This window comes from Callospermophilus lateralis, chromosome 2 (genome assembly GCF_048772815.1).
Source record: "Callospermophilus lateralis isolate mCalLat2 chromosome 2, mCalLat2.hap1, whole genome shotgun sequence".
NCBI lineage: Eukaryota > Metazoa > Chordata > Mammalia > Rodentia > Sciuridae > Callospermophilus > Callospermophilus lateralis.
Genome location: NC_135306.1, coordinates 82250036 through 82269429, shown reverse-complemented (window position 1 = coordinate 82269429; position 19394 = coordinate 82250036). Strand labels below are relative to the sequence as shown.

The window sequence follows — 19394 nt, the reverse complement described above, 5'->3', positions numbered from 1 at the left end:
AAACTGGATAAACTGATGCATCAATGAATAATGACTCAACAAGTAATGCTCAATCAAGGAGTCGATTTATTTTGGGAGAAAATGGACATATTGATAGATTCCTCCACTTTGAACTGCTTGCAGAACTTGCCTGGACTATTGTATGCATTTTGAACTATCTGTTGGTGCAGCAAATTGTGGTAGTGCTGGCGTATCTTTGCTGATGGTGTCACCGGTGATACAATTTTTCCAAAGGAGCCATCAATTGGCTTGGTGTCATGGCATTTCTGTATCCTCCTCCCTTCTACTAGTGATGGTCTAAAATTTGGGGGCCAACAGAGGTGAGGCAAAGAACCTCACCCCCCAACTGGTGCATAGGCCTATCCACAAGTTTGGCAATATGCTGGACCGGTAGTCAGTGACAGGTATGATCCAATTGCAGTGGTACCAACCTAAGACAGGAGGCTGACGCCTAGAGGTCAGCTCATCTGATGACGGGTAAGAACCATATGTTGTATTGGACAACCTAACAGGCACAGTCCCTAAGCCACATTGCTTGTTGCTTAATTAAACAGAAGGGGGGAGATGCTGACAGCCATAGCCAAGTAGGAATGATGCATGGCATTTTTGGTTGAAAGGTGAGGACAGCAAGCCATTGAGATGATATGATTATGTTAAGATCTGTATTCAAATGGATATTAGACCCCTGCTGTCCACCTCGGCCTGCTACTTTGGAGCTCTAGCAGGACTCCCAGAGAGTTCCCATTGGTTGGGGAAGTGCGGTAGGAGGGATTTCCGGAGGAGGGATTTGTCTGTTGGTGTAGTGTGGCCCGGGAGAACGCCGCGTGTGTGGTTCAGCGTATTTCCCAGGAGATTGCGTGGCATTGGCAGGAGTTTCAGAAATAAAGTTTGTTCCTGCTTGAGTGGCTTGTGATTTTGTGCCCAGCCAGACTGCGGCAGTAAATAAGTAAATAAAATAAAGATCCATCAACAACTAATAAAAATATTTTTAAAAAATCAAGCATTTATACTATATTTTCTGTATAACCTCTTAGTGTAATCAAATAGTTAATGAGTAATTTTTCTTCTTTTATTTACTAATAAATTTTGTTTTCTTTGATTTAAAATCATCTTTTCATCCCTTGACTTTTTTTTTTCCTGTAGCTAAGCTAAAATTTTCTATTTTTCCCCTAAAAATGAACTGACATTCTTCTGATAAATTATGTTCTTTGATTTTCTTGTTAACTTGTTTCAAGGAAATCTGCATGTTCAATATGATTGTTCACAATTTGGCCCATACAAAATGGTTATTTAATTCAAATATCTGAAGAGCAAACTGAGTTGATCTTTTTAAAGAAAGTATGGTCAAATTGTTGAGTTCACTAGGTAGTTGAAGAGATAACCATACATCCTGAGCTTCCCATTTTGATGAGACAGGAGGACAGCCAGTAACTGGGGACCAGGGGTACCCAACATCATTGGTCTCAAACCACTGCTTCTTCCTGTCACTACCACAATGTAATAGGATAATGAGCTTTAATGCTCTGAGCTCCAACTTATCATTTATGGGCAGTTGTTATCAGAAGTTCACTTGGAATTCCAAAATTTCCACAAGTGTTGATTTCTTTTCACAGTTAAAAATGGCTGAGTCCATCAATATTACAACCCTATATGACTTTTTGATTTCAGAAGCAATCTACTCTCTTTGCAACCCATTCTAAGTCTTTCATTACCATCTGGAGCCCTTCAGGAGTTACTTCTCTGAAGTCACTATAAGACTGTCTTTCTGCTGAATTATGATGACCAGAGTCACCAGGGATCATCATCATTAATATCACCAAGAACAATTTCTTTGATTCTCACATTAATACCAAATACAATCTTCATATCAACACCCTACAGTTTGGGGACAACCAGAATTTCTGTAATATTTAAAAAATATCTGTGTAGCACGACTCATGATGTCTACTTCAATTTGGTGGACAAATCCAACAAAGCAAAATTTTGTAGCAATTAGCTCTTCCTCACACCACTGTGAATCATTCTTGGCATCATCCTTGAAAAACATCTCTACTCTAGGTGGGCAAAAGTTGATGCCAGAATTTCTTTTGAAAAAAACAACAAGTTGCTATTGGGCAAATCCATTCAATTTGAATCATTTCACCCTGGGGCACAATGAAAGCTGTCTCCCCGCATTTTTGGTGAAAGCAATTTTGATAACTGCTTCCTCTAAAGTTTAAAAATACAACTGAAAATTTTATGGGAGATTGCAGCTTTTTCTTCCAGATGATTTTCTAGCTATTTCCTGCTGTAATCTGGTCCTTGGACTCTTTGACTATGTAACAAGTCCATAAACAACTTCTTCTTCTTCTTCTTCTTCTTCTTCTTCTTCTTCTTCTTCTTCTTCTTCTTCTTCTTCTTCTTTTTTTTTAACCTCAGCTGTCACCATTATCCTGTAAAGGCTGAGGAGAGTGGCTGCAATGGAAAGAGAGACTAAGAGACTGATGAATATTTTTTAAATTTTAAATACTTAGTTGTCAATGGGCCTTTATTTTATTTATTTTTATGTGGTGCTGAGAATTGAACTCAGTGCCTCACACATGCTAGGCAAGTGCTTTACCACTGAGCCACAACCCCAGCCCAGATGAATAATTTTTCTTATAGATTTCTTATATCTAATAAATGAAGAGGAATTATAGAATTGAAATATCATCATTTGTAATCCCTAATGAATCAATGGATCTAGATAGTTACTATTTATCATAAATCTAGTCTGTGAGACATTCTACATGATAAATAATCTACATTCTTCAAAAAATAAATTGTAGGAAAAGGTGGTAAGGGAGGCAGGAGGTCAGGTCCTATAGATTAAAAGAGAACAAAGAGACATGTTAATCATTTGTATTGTATGGGTCCTATTTAGATTCTAACTGAATTTATTTTTTTTTAAAGTTATGGAACCACGAGGAAAATTTAACCACTAGCTGGATATTTGATGATATATTTTTAAAGTGTATTATTGGCATGCTGCCTACATATTTTTAAAATGTCTTTCAGAAAAATATTTACTGATGAAATTATATAATATCTGGGGCTTGCTTCACAATAAATGAAGGGTAAAGAGAGGAGGTAAAAGTAAATCAGAATAGTTTTGAGATGATAGGTTCATGGGAGTTTATTATACTATTTTCTCTTGCTTTTATATGTATTTTAAAAGTTCCATAATGAAGAGGTTTTTTAAAAGCTCTTTAGCCTTTTTTCCTGGAGAATGGATTTGAGAAGGACAAAAAGATTTCCTCTAGGCTCTGGCTTCTATCCCCAGTACTGTGTGTGTGTGTGTGTGTGTGTGTGTGTGTGTGAGAGAGAGAGAGAGAGAGAGAAAGACTAGCTAGAAGACTATGATATTGCAGAAAAGAGAAAATTCATAGTAGTTGATTTTTCCCAGAACTGAGGCAATATATGAGCTTTCTAATTGAAACTGCCAAATGCCAGAGGATGATTATTTTAGACTTCTAGACACAAACTCATCACAGTGAAATATTATAAGATCAAAGAAAAAAGGAGAAAAGGGAAAATATTTTGCCCACAAAAGAGCAAGAATAAGACTGTAGTCAAACTTCTCATTAGCAATCTTGATGTTTGAAGACAGTAGAATTCTCAGAGAAAACTCAAAATCTAGAATTATATATCCAATAAAAGTATCATTCAGCCATATAAGGGAAAATGAGAACTATTTTCACATGTTCAAGAATTGAGAAAGCTAAAAACATCAGATTTTTAAGAATGAATTTTTTTTAAATGAGTGAATTTGGGGCTAGGGTTGTGGCTCAGTGGTAAAGCGCTGGCCTCACATGTGTGCACCTCTGGGGTCGATCCTCAGCACCACATAAAAATAAATAAATAAAGTGAAGGTATTGTGTTTAATTACAACTAAAAAATAAATATTTTTTTAAAAATGAATGAATTTAAGAGATATAACTAAAAATAAAAATATAGAGATAGATATACAAACCAATGGTGAACAAGAAACCATATAGATCTTTTTAAAAAAACAACATATATTGGTGATTTAGACTATTTTTTTTTCCAATTACAATTTAGAACTAACAATCCCCAAGTGAATTCAGTATTAGAGTAAAAGAGTGAGAAACATGAGGTAAAGCTTGCCTACACTACTATCTTGGTAAGGGGTGAATATAAATAATTATTAACCCTGGATTTTTAAAAAAAGGTATATATGTTATAGTTTCAAGTGTAACCATATAAGAATACAAATAGAATGTTCAACCTTCAAGTCATTAAAAGAAAAAAAAAACTGAACAAAGAAAACATATCAATCCAATAAGAGATAGCAAACGGGGAAAAAAAGAGAAATAAGGACTGGGGGTGTGTCTCCATGTTAAAGCACTTGCCTGGCACAGGTGAATCCTGGGTTCATTACCCATCCCCCCCCACACACACAAAAGACATGTAAATTACCTTTGACTATAATTCATCAAATCTCATTGTTCATTTTTTTAGTTATTTTTTTAACAGTTTAATCTCCAGTCTTCCTCCCCTTTCTGGAGAACAGTGGGTGGAGCTAACAGCTGGTCCAGACTCATCTTGAGTCCACCTTGGGATTCCATGCTAAATCACCTTATTAACATAAATGGTTGAATGTAAAATATGAATAAAAAGACCATGTGAGTTATTTAAAATTATAAAATAGCAGACATCCTGGTCCTAAGGATGATGGTTACTGTAAAATTTTTTGTAGATTTCTATTAAGGAAAAAAAATTTTTTTCCACCAAATGCCGTGGTACACATCTGTTAATCCTAGGAACTCCAGAGACTGAAGCAAGAGGATCACAAGTTCAAGGCCAGCCTCAGCAACTTAGTGAGATGCTCTATGAAAATAAAATCAAAAGTGTCTGGGGATGTAGCTTGGTGTAAATCCCCAGTACCATCAAAAAACAAACAAAAAAAAGAAAGAAAGAAACTTTCCCCTTGTAAATAGTTTATTGAGATATTATTATAAATAGATGAACTATTATAAATAGATAAATTATTATTATTATAAATAAATAGATGGTGAAGTAGTGTTGAGAGCCACAGTTTAGTCAGAATGACACCTGGCATTTTGCCAGAGGGAATGGTTGAAAGGTGATCCTGCTCAATAATAGGGCGCTCCAGGGGATTAGGGCGGATCCTGCTGCCTCGGGCGCCCACTACTTTGGAGTTCCCGTTGAGTTCTCCTGGGGTTCCTGGAGAATTGGCTCGCAGAGCCCGGTGGAGGGAATGTATTCCCGGGAAGTGTGTGTACAGTGTCAGTGAGAGATCGGGAATAAAGAGTTGCTGTTTGAACCTACAAGGCTGTGTGACGGCTGGGTTATTTGTGCCCAGCCAGACTGCGGCAAAGTAGAATATGTGAAATGTAATATTACATTCTTGTACCTATTCATAAAGTAAGATTCATATCTACAATAAATATGTAACAAAATAAGCTCTAGAAAAAGTAAACTGAAAATAACAAGATATGGGGCTGACGTTCTAGCTCAGTGATAAAGTGCTTGCCTAGCATGTGTGAAGCACTGGGTTTGATCCTCAGACCACATAAAAATAAATAAATAAAATAAAGGCATTGTGTTCATCTACAACTAAAACTATATTTTAAAAAAGAAAATAAGGTAAGAAACACTGGGGAATAGAATCACAAGTTGGTCTGACTACTACTTTTACTTCTTTTGGATACAGTTCAATCTATATTCTACTTCAGGTTCTTTCTTAATTAAAGTCAATCTTTTAAATGAATTGGTATTATAGTTCATATTCACTAGGTGAATGAAATGCACTACTAGGCACCAAAGACAGGATTTTTTTCTTTTTGCTGTACTGGGGATTAAATTCAGGGGTACTCTACAACTGAGCTATACCTCCGTCCCACATCCCATCCCCCCCCCTTTTTTTTCCTTTGAGGCAGGTTCTCATTTTGCTAAAGCTAGCCTCAAACTTTTAACACTAGTTCAGCCTCCTGAGTCACTGGGATTACAGGCATGCACCACCATGCCCAGTCAAAAGATATTTTAATCCATTATATCGAGACATGTCTAACCAACAACTCTGTATTAAATAAAGAAGCATACCATCACAGAACATTTAAATTCCAGGTCTGTTTCTCCTACTATTACTTTCATACTCCTATATATCATCATGCTGACTGATAAAGAAGAGACTGGCAATAAGTAAAAAGGAGGGGCTGGGATTGTGGCCCAGTGGTAGAGCTCGCGCCTAGCATGCGTCAAGCACTGTGTTTGATCCTCGGCACCAAATAAAAAATAAAATAAAGGTTATTATGTCCACCTTTAACTAAAAAAACAGATTTTTTTATTTTTATAAAAAGGAGAATGTAAAATCCCCATTAAAACTTACCTTAACATCCTTGATCAAGAGACAATGGTGACTTTGGGCTGGAACAGTTCCAGTATTGATGGAAGGAAGTAATTTATTGGATATGTTCTAGAAGTAATACTGAAAGAACATTGTCTTGGGCTGGGGATGTGGCTCAAGCGGTAACATGCTTGCCTGGCACGCGCGGGGTGCTGGGTTCGATCCACATAAAAATAAAATAAAGATGTTGTGTCCACCGAAAACTAAAAAATAGATATTAAAAAATTCTCTCTCTAAAAAAACAACAACAACAAAAAAAAAACATTGTCTATCATCAAACCACTAGCACAGAGACATAGATATTCTTAATATGTCAAAACATGTTGATTTCCTAATACTCAAGAAATCAAGACTTATGACAGGTAGTTCAATAGAAGAAATGTAATATGGAGAAGTTGTTAAAAATGGTTGAAACCATTGAGCAACATCAGGAAGCTGCTAACATTCTGGGACAGGTGGGATCAAAACAGGAAGCAACTACCTAAACCAAAATCAGTTAGTGAAATGAGTATGAACTATAATACCAATTCATTTAAAAGATCGACTTCAGTTAAAAGAAACTGAAGTAGAATATGTGAAATGTAATATTACATATGTGCATATGTGACAAATTTACATATAGTTAGTAATTAAAACAATGTATTTATTATTTTATAATTTCCATGGATGAGAAATTGGATACAGATTAGGGTCATAAGACTGCAGACAAGATGTTTGACTAAGGCTTCTGTCTCATCTGAGATTTGACTAGGGAAGGATCTGTTTGCTATTTTAAAAAAATGTATGGGGCTGTGGTTGTGGCTCAGGAGTAGAGTACTTGCCTCTCACATGTGAGACCCTGGGTTCAATCCTCAGCACCACATAAAAATAAACAAAATAAAGATATTGTGCCCATATATAACTAAAAAAATATTTTTTTAAAAAATGTGTAAATATACACACACATATATATACAGCTGTGTGTGTATGTGTGTGTGTGTGTGTGTGTGTGTGTGTATATACACATAAATACATATAAGTATATGCACATATACACATATATTTTTCAAGAAGAGACATTTGGCAAAACTGAAATGAAGACTGAGAGTATGATGGTAGTAATGCAAAATTCTATTTCACAATTTTGATGGGTCTTTTCCATCAAAAAGTGAGTATTAGATTATACCTGTTTATAGGAAATATCTGCTAATTACTTACAGGTGATAAGTTTGTATTTTCATGTAAATTTTAGAATCAGTTTGATTTGTACTAAAATGTCATGTGAGTTTGATTATGTTGCATTGAATCCATAGATCAATTTAGAGAACTGAAATCTTTACAATATTGAATATTCTAATGTATAAACTGAATTTACCTAGATCTTTAACATCTCTCAATGTTTTCTAGTTTTTAGTACAGAAGTCTTGTATATATTTCATTGCATCTATACCAAAGCATATGACATTTTTAATGCTATTATAAATGGTAGTTGCTCTTTTCATTTTATATTTGTTGCTGGTATATAAAAATACAACTGATTGGTTTTTTTTTTTTTTGGTGGGATTGAAATCAGGGGCACTCCATCTCTGAGCCACATCCCCAGCCCTATTTTGCATTTTATTTAAAGACAGGATCTCGCTGAGTTACTTAGGGACTTACTAAGTTGCTGAGGTTGGCTTTGAACTCAAGATCTTCTGGCCTTAGCCTCCCAAACTGCTGAGATTATAGGAATGCACATATAATCTGCCATGTCTTTCATAATCTGTCCTAGATATAGTGACCTTGCTGAATTCACCTACTAATTCTAACAATTTATAGATTTTGTATTTTCTATATACGCAACTTGTCCTCACCAAATAATGAGGTTTATTTCTTCCTTTCCAACACTAAGTCTGTCTTTTCTTGTCTCACTACTCTGGCTATGACTTCCATAATAATGTTGACTATAAATTATTGTAAAACAGTAAACATCCTAGTCCTCAGTATGTTTACTGTAGACTTTTTTAATAGATTTCTATTAAAAGAGATTCTCCTCTTATAACTAGTTTGTTGGCTTATTATGGATAAATTTTATTAAATGCTATTTTTGCATTTATTGAAATGAGTTTTTTAAAAAATCTCTTAATATAGTGAATTACATTGCTTGGTTAAACTGTCCTTGCATTCTTGAAACCCCTTTGTCATATTCTTTTTCTTTTTAATTTTTTTTTAGTTGTAGATGTACACAATATCTTTATTATTTATTTATTTATTTATTTAATTATTTATATGCGATGCTCAGGATGAAACCCAGGGCCTTACGCATGCAAGGCAACCAACCATTCTACCACTGAGCTACAACCCCTGCCCTCATATTCTTTTTTTTTTTTTTAATATATTTTTAGTTGTAGTTGGAAACAATATCTTTATTTATTTTTATGTGGTGCTGAGAATCGAACCCAGTGCCTCACACGTGTGAGGCACTACAAAAATGTTAATGTCAGCCGGGCATGGTGGTGCACACTTGTAATCCTAGTGTCCAGGAGGCTGAGGCAGGAGGATCACAGCTCAAAGCCAACCTCAACAAAAATCAAGGTGCTAAGCAACTCAGTGAGATTCTGTCTCTAAATAAAATACAAAACAGGTCTGGGGATGTGGTTCAATGGTCAAGTGCCCCTGAGTTCAATCCCCAGTACTCCCCAAAAATGTTAATGTTAATTTGCTAATATTACACTTATGACATTTGAATCTATATTCATAAGAAGATTGGTTTGGAAAAAAATTTAAATATCCAATGCATATTTTGGTATCAAAGCTGACAGCTTTGTGAAAAAAGTTGGGGGATGTTTCCTCTTTGTCTAGTTTCTGGAAGAGTTTAGGTAAAGTGGTGTTATTAATATTTTGGAAAATTCAGTGAGGATGTCATTGATGCCTGGAATTTGGGGCCAACTTTTAAATAACAAGATTTTGTTTGTTTGTTTATAGTAGCCTGAATTGAGCCCAGGAGATGCTTTATCATACTGAGTTACATCCCCAACCCTTTTTAGTTTTGAGACAGGATCTTGATAAGTTGTCAAGGCTTGCCTCAAACTTGTCATACTCCTGCCTCATCCTCCCTAGTTGCTGGGATTACAAGCATGTACAACCATGCCTGACTAGATGTGATAACATTCTAAAATTTAAATATGCTTAATATACCATAAAAATACCTTACTAAAGTATTCAATTTGGTAGCTTCGGTATATTAAGATGTTCTACAATCATCACCACTATCTAATTTGAAAACATTTAAATTGGTTGTATGTGGTAGCACACACCTGTAATCCCAGCTACTCAGGAGTTGAGGCAGGAGTTCAAGCCCAGTCTGGACAACATAGTGACACTCTGTTTTAAAATTAAAAATGGATATGGATGTATGGCTCAGTGGTAGAGCACCCATAGGTTCAATGCAGGTGGGCGTATGTGGGAAAACATTTAAGTCATACCCCCAAAAGAACTCCATATCCCAAAGCATTAGTCATTCACCATTCACCTTCTCCCCACCTGTTCCTTAGTCCCTGCCATCTTTTGGTCTTACAGATTTAAATAATTATGGATACTTCATGTAAATTTAATAATGCAATGTCTTTTTGTGTTGCTTCTTTCAATTGGAATGTTTTGAAGATTGATTCATGTAGTATGTGACAATATTTCTTTTGATTGCAAAATATTATTCCATTTTTTTTTGTATTCTCTACATTTTATTTATCCATATCAGTTGGTGAGTATTTGGGTTGTTTGGTTTGGGGCTACTATGAATAATGCTTTGATGAATATTCACGTAGAAGAGTTTTGAGTATAGGCTTCCAATTCTCTTGGGTAAGAATGTAATCGCTGGGTACTATGTTTGAGAAATATATTCCACCCCCCTCCAACACACACAAAGGTTCACATGCTGAAAGCTTGGTCCCTAATGTGGCAGTGTGGAGAGTGGTGGGACCTTTAAGAGGTAAGGACTACTGGAGGGTAATTGGGTCATTAGGAGTACTGCCCTTGAAAGAGATTAATATACTTTTATGGGGTGATGGTTAGTTTCCACAAGGGCAAGTTGTTCTAAAAGAGTAAGCCTGACTGAATATCTCTAGCTTCTTGTTTTATCATGTGAACTCTTCTTCATGTACTACTACCATTTGTGATGTCATCTGCCATGAAGCCCTCACTAGATGCCAAAGAGATGGGACCAACTAATCTCGGATTTCAGCCCCAAAAACTATGTACTAAATAAACCTCTTTTTCAAAGTACCCAGCTTCAGGAGGCATCACAATATCAGGCCTTATACTACAGAGCTATAGTAACAAAACAGCATGGTATTGGCACAGAAACAGACATGAAGACCAATAAAACAGAATAGAAAACAGACACATATCCATGTAAATACAGTTATCTCATATCAGACAAAGGTGCATACGTTAGAGAAAAATACATTAGAGAAAACATACATTAGAGAACATATATTAGAGAAAAAATAGCCTCTCCAACAAATGGTGCTGGGAAAACTGGAAACCCATATGTTAACAAAATGAAATTAAACCCCTCTCACTCTGCACAAAACTCAACTCAAAGTGGATCAAGAACCTAGGCATTAGACCAGAGACTGTGCCTACTAGAAGAAAAAGCAGGCCCAACTCTCCATCATGTCAGCTTAGGAACCGAATTCCTGAACAAGGCTCCTACAGCACAATAAGTAAAATCAGAAATCAATAAATGTGGGCTGGGGTTGTGGCTCAGCAGTAGATCATTGTCTAGTGTGTGTGAGGCATTGGGTTTGATCCTCAGAACCACATAAAAACAAATAAATAAAATAAAAGTATTACGTCCATCTATAACTAAAACATTTTTTAAAAAAGATGAATAAATGGATTATATCAAACTAAAAAGCTTCTTTACATCAAAGGAAACAAGAACATGAACAGAGAGGCTACAGAATGAAAGGAAATCTTGACCACCTGCAACCTCAGATCATTAATCTCCAGGATATATAAAGAACTCAAAAAAACTCAACACCAAAAAAAACAAATAACCCAATCAATAAATGAGCAAAGGAACTGAAAAGGCACTTCACAGAAGAAGTATGAATGGTCAAAAAATATACGAAAAAAATGTTCGACATTGCTAGCAATTAGAGGAATGTAAATTAAAACTACACCGAGATTCTATGTCACTCCAGTCAGAATGGCAATTATCAAGAATACAAGCAACAATAAATGTTGGCAAGGATGTGGGGGGGAAAGGTTCACTCATAAAAATGGTGGTGGGACTGCAAATTGGTGCAACTACTATGGAAAGCAGTATGGAGATTCCTTAGAAAACTTGGAATGGAAACATCATTTGACCTAGTTATCCCACTCCTTGGTTTATACAGAAAGGACTTAAAATTAGCACACTACAGTGACACAGCCACATCAATGTTTAGAGCAGCTCAATTCACAGTCAAGCTATGGAACCAACCTAGGTGCCCTTCTGTAGATGAATGGATAAAGAAAATGTGGTATATACATGCAATGGAATATTACTCATCCATAAAGAATGAAATTATAGCATTTTCCAGTAAATAGATGGAGCTGGAGACTATCATGCTAAGCAAAATAAGCCAGTCTCCCAAAAACAAAGGCCAAATTTTCTTTCTGATATGTGGATGCTAACCCACAACAAGAGAGGGTGAGGAGGGGAAGAACAGAAATTCATTGGATTAGACAAAGGAGAATGAAGGGAAAGAAAGGGGATTGGGAATGGGAAAGGTAGTAGAATGAATCAGACATAACTTTCCTATGTTCATATATGAATACATCACCAGTATAACTCCACATCATGTACAATCACAAGAACAGGATCCTAGTTAGAATAAGTTATACTTCATGTATATTAAATATGTCAAAATATATTCTACTGTCATATATATTTAAAAAGAACCAATTAAAAAAATAAAGTATCTAGCTTCAACCATTTTATCATAGAAACAGAAAACAGACTAAGAAACTACACCATATGGTAACTGTATAACTTTTTGAGAAATTGTCAGTGTTTCTTCCAAAGTGGCTACACCATTTTACATGTATGAGGGTTTTGATTTTCCTACATCCTCATAATTTCAATTATAGCCATTCTCATGATTATGAAATAGTAACTTAATGTGGTTTTCATTTGCATCTCCCTATTAACTTATGATATTATTAATATTTATTGTCCATTTTTTGAGAAATAATTATTCAAATATCTTGCCCATTTTTTAACTATTTATCTTTTTATTATTGACATGGAATTCTTTATATATTATATATACTATACCAGATATGATTTGCAAATATATTCCTCCACTCTCAGGATTATCTTTTGTTTTTTCTTTTCTTTTTCTTTTAATATTTAGTTGTTGTTTGGGTTCTGGGGGACCAAACCCAGCCAGGGTCATCAAGCAAGCTAGGCAAGTTCTTTACCACTGAGATATACCTCCAACTTTCACTATCTTGAGAGTGATATTTGAAGGACAGATTTTTACCACTGAGATATACCTCCAACTTTCACTATCTTGAGAGTGATATTTGAAGGACAGATTTTTAAAACTTTGATGAAATCTATGTATTTTTTCTTTGGTTATTTTTTGCATGGTATATCCTAAGAAACTGTTGCCTCATCCAGGGTCACAAAGACTTACATGTATTCTAAAAAGTTTTATTGTTATAGCTTACATGTAATTCTTTAATCCATTTTGTTAATTTTTATATACAGTGTCAAGTATGAGTTCAACTTCATTCATTCTTTTGTCTGTAATTACCCAGTTGTCCCAGCACTGTTTTTTAGAAAGATTATCTTCTCATTTATCATTCTTACACCTTGTTAAAATTATTCCCAATATAGAACTACTCAGATTTTCCTTCCTTATGTGTAGTTTTGCAGGTATTTGACCATTTCATCTAAATTTTTTAATATATCAGCATGAAGTTATTGACTAGCTGGGAATGGTGGTGCAAGCCTATAACTCCAGCTATTCAGAAAGCTGAGACAAGAGGATTGCATATTCAAGGTCAACCTGGACAACTTAGATGAGACCTTCACAAAATAAAAGAAAAATGGCTAGGGAGTAGCTCAGTGGTAGAGTACCCCTAGGGGTTCAATCCCATATGCATAGGAAAGAAGAGGGAGACTAGGTGAGGGAGAGAGACACAATGTCCTCTTATGTGAAACAGTGGCTGATGTCTCCCTTTTCATTCTGATTTTTATTTGTTCCTTTACATTTGCTAGTGTGTTAATCCCTTTACGCTCACTTTATATTCTATCAAATTTAGATATTCACTTTTTCTTTCCTCCTTTTGTTTAATTTGAAGTTTTTATAACTTACTGGGATAAATGGTCATCTTGACTAGCATTTATTCTTTTCTGATAAACTTCTCTCTAAAAACAGTTTTAGTTACATTCCATAGATCTTGATGTCTTACTTTTATAATTAAAATATTTCCTGGTTTTCATTGTTATTTCTTCCTTAACCCAAGATAAATTTGGATCTAAATTCATAGGATTTTCTAACAATTTCCCCCCAACTTAACCCATTTAGTCCCAAACTTCCAATTCTGCAAATATTTCAACAAAATTGACACAAGTGCATTATAATAGGTTAGAAATCATAATCTATTGTATATGTGTATTTACTATATTACAAGTATATATTATAAAGTTTTTATAGGTGTTCCACATCTGGGATGATGGAACAAAATGGATTAATTATGGTCAGAGAATATGTTTTGTATGTTTATAATCCTCTGAATCTCGTTTAGATTTGCTTTATGGCATAGCATTATTGCCAATTACTGTAATGTTCCATAAGTACATGAAAAAAAATGCTATCCATTCTTTGAGCATTTAAGTCTATATGTATTTAGTTCAAATTTAGCTTTATTTTCTATATCCCCACAAACTTTTTTTTTTTTGGTGGTGGTGGTACTGGTTATTTAACTCAGGAACACTCTACATCCCTAGTACTTTTTATTTTTTAAGTATTTTTTAAATTGTAGATGGACACAATATCTTTTTTTTATGTGGTGCTGAGGATCAAACCCAGTGCCTCACACATGCGAGGCAAGCACTCAGCCACTGAGCTACAATCCAAACCCCAATACTTTTTATTTTGATAGTTTCACTAAGTTGTCTTGCTGATGGTTGCCCCAAATTTGTGATCCTCCTATCTCAGCCTCCTGAGTTACTGGGATTAGCCACCACACCTGGCTCCTGCCAACTTTTTTGATCATTGAACATGCAATCTTCCTTTATCATTGCAAATTTCTATACTTTTCTTTGTAGTTCTTTGATAGATTTAAAAGCCACATATTGAATTGTTTAAATCTAAAACTTTGCCCCACTTGGTAGCACACACCTGTAATCCCAGCATCTTGGCAGGTTGAGGTAGGAGGATCAAAAGTTCAAGAGCAGCTTGGGCAACTTGGTGAGCCCCTGTTTCCAAAAAAAAAAAATTAAAGGGCTAGAATGTAGCTCAGTGGTAGAGCTCCACTGGGTTCTATCCTCAGTACAGGAAAAAGAAAAAGAACTTTGTTAAATCTTCCTGGTAAATTAGCCCTTTTATCATCATCAACTGTCCCTTTTAACAATCAGTAAGTCTTCCGCCTAAAATGCTGATACTAATATAGCCATCATATTTTACAAACCTCTTTCTGTATTTTTGCCTTTTGTGCATCTTTTATCTATATAATTGGGTTGTATTATCTGACATCTGTCTTTTATTGGAGGATTTAACATTCTTAGATTTAATGCAATTTCTTATACATTTGAATTAAATTTACTACCTCACCAATTGTATTTCCTATATGCCATTTTTTTTTTTTTGCTTTCTCTTTCTTGCCTTATGTCTAATTCATTAACTCTTTTTGTCAAAGTATTCTTAAAAATATTCTAGTGTGGTCACCCTAAATATTACAAGACATAACTTTGAATATTCAAATTTAACACAAAAGTACAAATTTCACCTTTCACATAAGCAACTTAAAACACTTTTACTCTATTTATGCCCCTCCCAAAGTACATGCTGTTATTTTTAATGTAGTCTCTGGTTTTTAAAACACTCAAAGGCATTCCTTTTTTTTCAAGATCACTACTCATCTTTCTTCCATTTCTAAACTACCAGCTGATAATCATTTTTCTTTGACTTCTTTTGTGTAAGATTAGGGAAGAATTCTTTATATATATATATATATATTTTTTTTTTTAGAGAGAGAGTGTTTTAATATTTATTTATTTTTTTTTAGTTTTCGGCAGACACAACATCTTTGTTTGTATGTGGTGCTGAGGATCGAACCCGGGCCGCACACATGCCAGGCGAGCGCGCTACCACTTGAGCCACATGCCCAGCCCAAGAATTCTTATTTGTGTGTGAAACTTCCTGTATTTTACCTAATGTACCCTATTTTTAAGGGCAGTTTTATTTTTTTATAGAGCTCTAGGTTTCCAATTAGCCTATCACTTTGAAGAATGCTATTGCATTATCTTCTGTTTCTGTTTCTATTGATAAATCAGTTGTCATATTTTCAGTTCTTTGAAGGTTCTTATTTTAGATCTTTAATTCTTTTTTCTTTCATTGCTTCTTTTTTAAAAGTTTCCAACAGTATTAGTAATACTTACATCATATTATTGCATTAAATATTTTGCTTGAGGTTTGTGGGAACTCTGAAATCCATAGCTTGATGATTTTCTAAGTTTCAGAAAATTACTAAGCATTAATTACAAATATTCTCTACTTCTGGGACTCAAGTTGCTTAATGTTAACCCATTCTGTTATATTTTAGTTTTCTGGTTCTTTTTTATCCCTTTGTCTCTGTAGGCATTATTGTCATTTTTTTTTTCTTCTGACAAAATCTAGTTCAATATTTCTTTTCAGCTGTAATTCAGCTATTGTTAAATTCATTCACTGAATTCTTAACTATGTCATTTTTTTACAGAGTTTCCATTTTTTAATTCCCAGCTCTCTACTGAAATTTTTAGTGTTTTTTTTTTTTTTTTCCTTAAGCACGTAAAATTTTTATTTTAAGTCCAAGAATGTCTGGGACAAATTTTTTAAAAGAAAGAAAAAAAAAGAATGTCTTAGAATTTCATGTGGTACTTGTGAAATCCAGACTTTGGGCAGACTTTAACCTAATCAGTCACAAGCAGTGCTGGACTAATGGATGCAGATATAGATTTAAGAACGGACAAACAAAAAACATAAGTCTCTGAAACAGATTCACTTCCAACAGGAAAAAGATAGATTAGGTCCATTTTTTGTTTCCCAATGCCTACTGTCGTATGTCGGTAAGATCACTTGTTTGTGTTAAATTCTGTTTGGAGGTTATCATGAAGGTAACTTAAATGTCTTTTTAGACCCACATAAGCAAAAACCTATAGCTACAAATTTTCAGGGAAAACTAAAAAACTTTTTTCCCCTCATTCTGCCACGTCAAGTTTTCTCATAGTCTGCCTTCATAATAGAACCAACCTTTTTTTTTTTTTTTTCCAACCTATTCTTTCACTGAGGAGAGTAGCGCTTTGAGGAGCTAAGTAAGATGAGGTTTCAGGGCTTTAAATACTATGCTATTAAGATACATGATGGGAATCAGACACAGTGTTCCACACCTATAATCCTAGCAATTCAGAGGCGGAAACAGGAAGATCAGAACTTAGTGAGGCCCTCAACAACTCAGTGAGACCCTGTCTCAAAATAAAAAATAAAGCTGGGCACAGTGGCACAAGCCTGTAACCCCAGCAGCTCAGGAGGCTGAGACAGGAGGATTGTGAGTTCAAAGCCAGCCTTGGCAAAAACAAGGAACAAAGCAACTCAGTGAGACCCTGTCTCTAAATAAAATACAAAAAAACAGTCTCAGTGGTTGAGTGCTCCTGAGTTCAATCCCCAGTACCCAAAAATAATAAATAAAATTTTAAAATAAAAAGGGCTAGAGACATGGCTCAGTGGTAAAGCATCACCACAGAATCAAATACCCATTTAAAAAAAATTATACACACACACAATAATAAAATAAAATGCTTGATGAGAAGTCACTAAAAGGCATTAAGCAAAGGCATAAAGATTTTGATGACATACTTTACTAGGATTAAAGGCAAATCACTCAACCATATAACTCAAACAGTTTATATGCTAACAGAGCCGTGATTCTTAAGCGGAAGCATCTTCCCCCCAGGAAATATTTGGCAATGTCTAGAGATATTATTGGTTATCCAAACTGGAAGAATTCTGTTGTCATCTAGTGGGTGCAGGTCAGGAATGTTGTTAAACATCTATAATGCACAGGATAGCCTCCTACAATAATTGTCCTAATAAATAGCAGTAGAGGGACCCCTAAAGCTCAGGAGGCAATGTCAAGAGTTAATAAATGGGACAGCATAAAATTAAAAAGCTTCTGCACAGAAAAACAAACAAACAAACAACAACAAAAACCAATTAGAAATGTGAATAGAGGGGGCTGAGATTGTGGCTCAGAGGAAGAGCACTTGCCTTGCATGCGTGAGGCACTGGGTTCAATCCTTAGCACTACATAAAAAATAAAACAAAGATATTGTGTCCATCTATAACTAAAATATAAATATTAAAAAAATATGAAGAGAAAACCTACAGAACGGGAGAAAATCTTGCTAGCTACTCTTCTGACAGAGGATTAATTTTATATATTCTAGAATATATAAAGAGCTCAAAAAACTTTTACAACAAAAAAATCAAATAACCCAATTAACAAATGGACATATGAATTAAACAGACATAACTCAAAAGAATACAAATGGCCGACAAATACATGAAAAAAATGTTCAGCATCATTAACTATCAGGGAAATGCAAATAAAAACTACACTGAGCCGTGCATGGTGGCACATGCCTGTAATCCCAGCGGCTCAGGAGGCTGAGGCAGGAGAATCACAAATTCAAAGCCAGCCTCGGCAATGGCAAGGTGCTAAGCAACTCAGTGAGACCAAGTCTCTAAATAAAATACAAAATTGGGCTGGGGAAGTAGCTCAGTGGTTGAGTGTCCTTGAGTTCCATACCTGGTACCATGATCCACCTCCCCGCCCCCCCAAAAAAAACCTACACTGAGATTTCATCTCATACAAGTCATTTTGTCAGTCATCAAAAATAAAAATAATAATAAATGCTGGAGAGGATGTGGAGAAAAAGGAACACTTTTACACTGTTAATGGGACTGTAAATTAGTACAACTACTATGGAAATCAGTATAAAGGTTCCTCAAAAGACTAGACATGGAGGGCTGGGATTGTGGCTCAGTGGTAGAGTGTTCGATCTTCAGCACTACATCAAAAAAAAAAAAAAAAAAAGATATTGTGTCCACCTATATTAAAAAAAGACTACACATGGAACCACCAAACCACCATATGACCCAGCTATACCATTCCTTGGTATTTATCCTGAAGAATTAAAGTCATCTTACTACAGTGATACACGCATACCTACGTTCATAGCAGCACAACTCACATTAGCCAAACTGTGGCACCAGCCTAGGTGTCCATCAATGGATGAATGGATAAAGAAAATGGATAAAAAAAATATATACACACATACACACACACACACACAACGGAATTCTATTCAGTCATAAATGAAATTATGGCATTTGCAGGAAAATGGATGGAACTAGAGATTTATTTCATATTAAGCAAATTAAGTCAAACTCAGAAGGTCCGTGCAGAAACTGGAAAAGAAAAAGGAAAAACAGGTGGGGGTGATCTTCTAAAAATCAAAGGGAGATCCTTAGAAGAAAGAGACTAAAGGATGAGAAGCAGGGAGGGAGTGGGAAGTGCTGGGGAGTGATATTGGCCAAATTATATTATTACATTGTGTGCATGTACAAATATGTAACAACAAATCCCATCATTGTGCATAACTATAATACACCAATAAAATGTGGGGAAAAAAGTCTAGCAGTGAAGCAACAAATAAGCACAATTACAACATACATATTAGTCTGAACAATGCACAGGAGGGCATGTA

At 35.1% G+C, this 19394-nt stretch overlaps 1 pseudogene; it reads right to left on the bottom strand.

The window, feature by feature from the left end:
• Positions 1-1664: 1664 nt before the first annotated feature.
• LOC143386482 (bifunctional phosphoribosylaminoimidazole carboxylase/phosphoribosylaminoimidazole succinocarboxamide synthetase pseudogene) lies at positions 1665-13756 on the bottom strand (annotated as a pseudogene).
• Positions 13757-19394: the final 5638 nt, after the last annotated feature.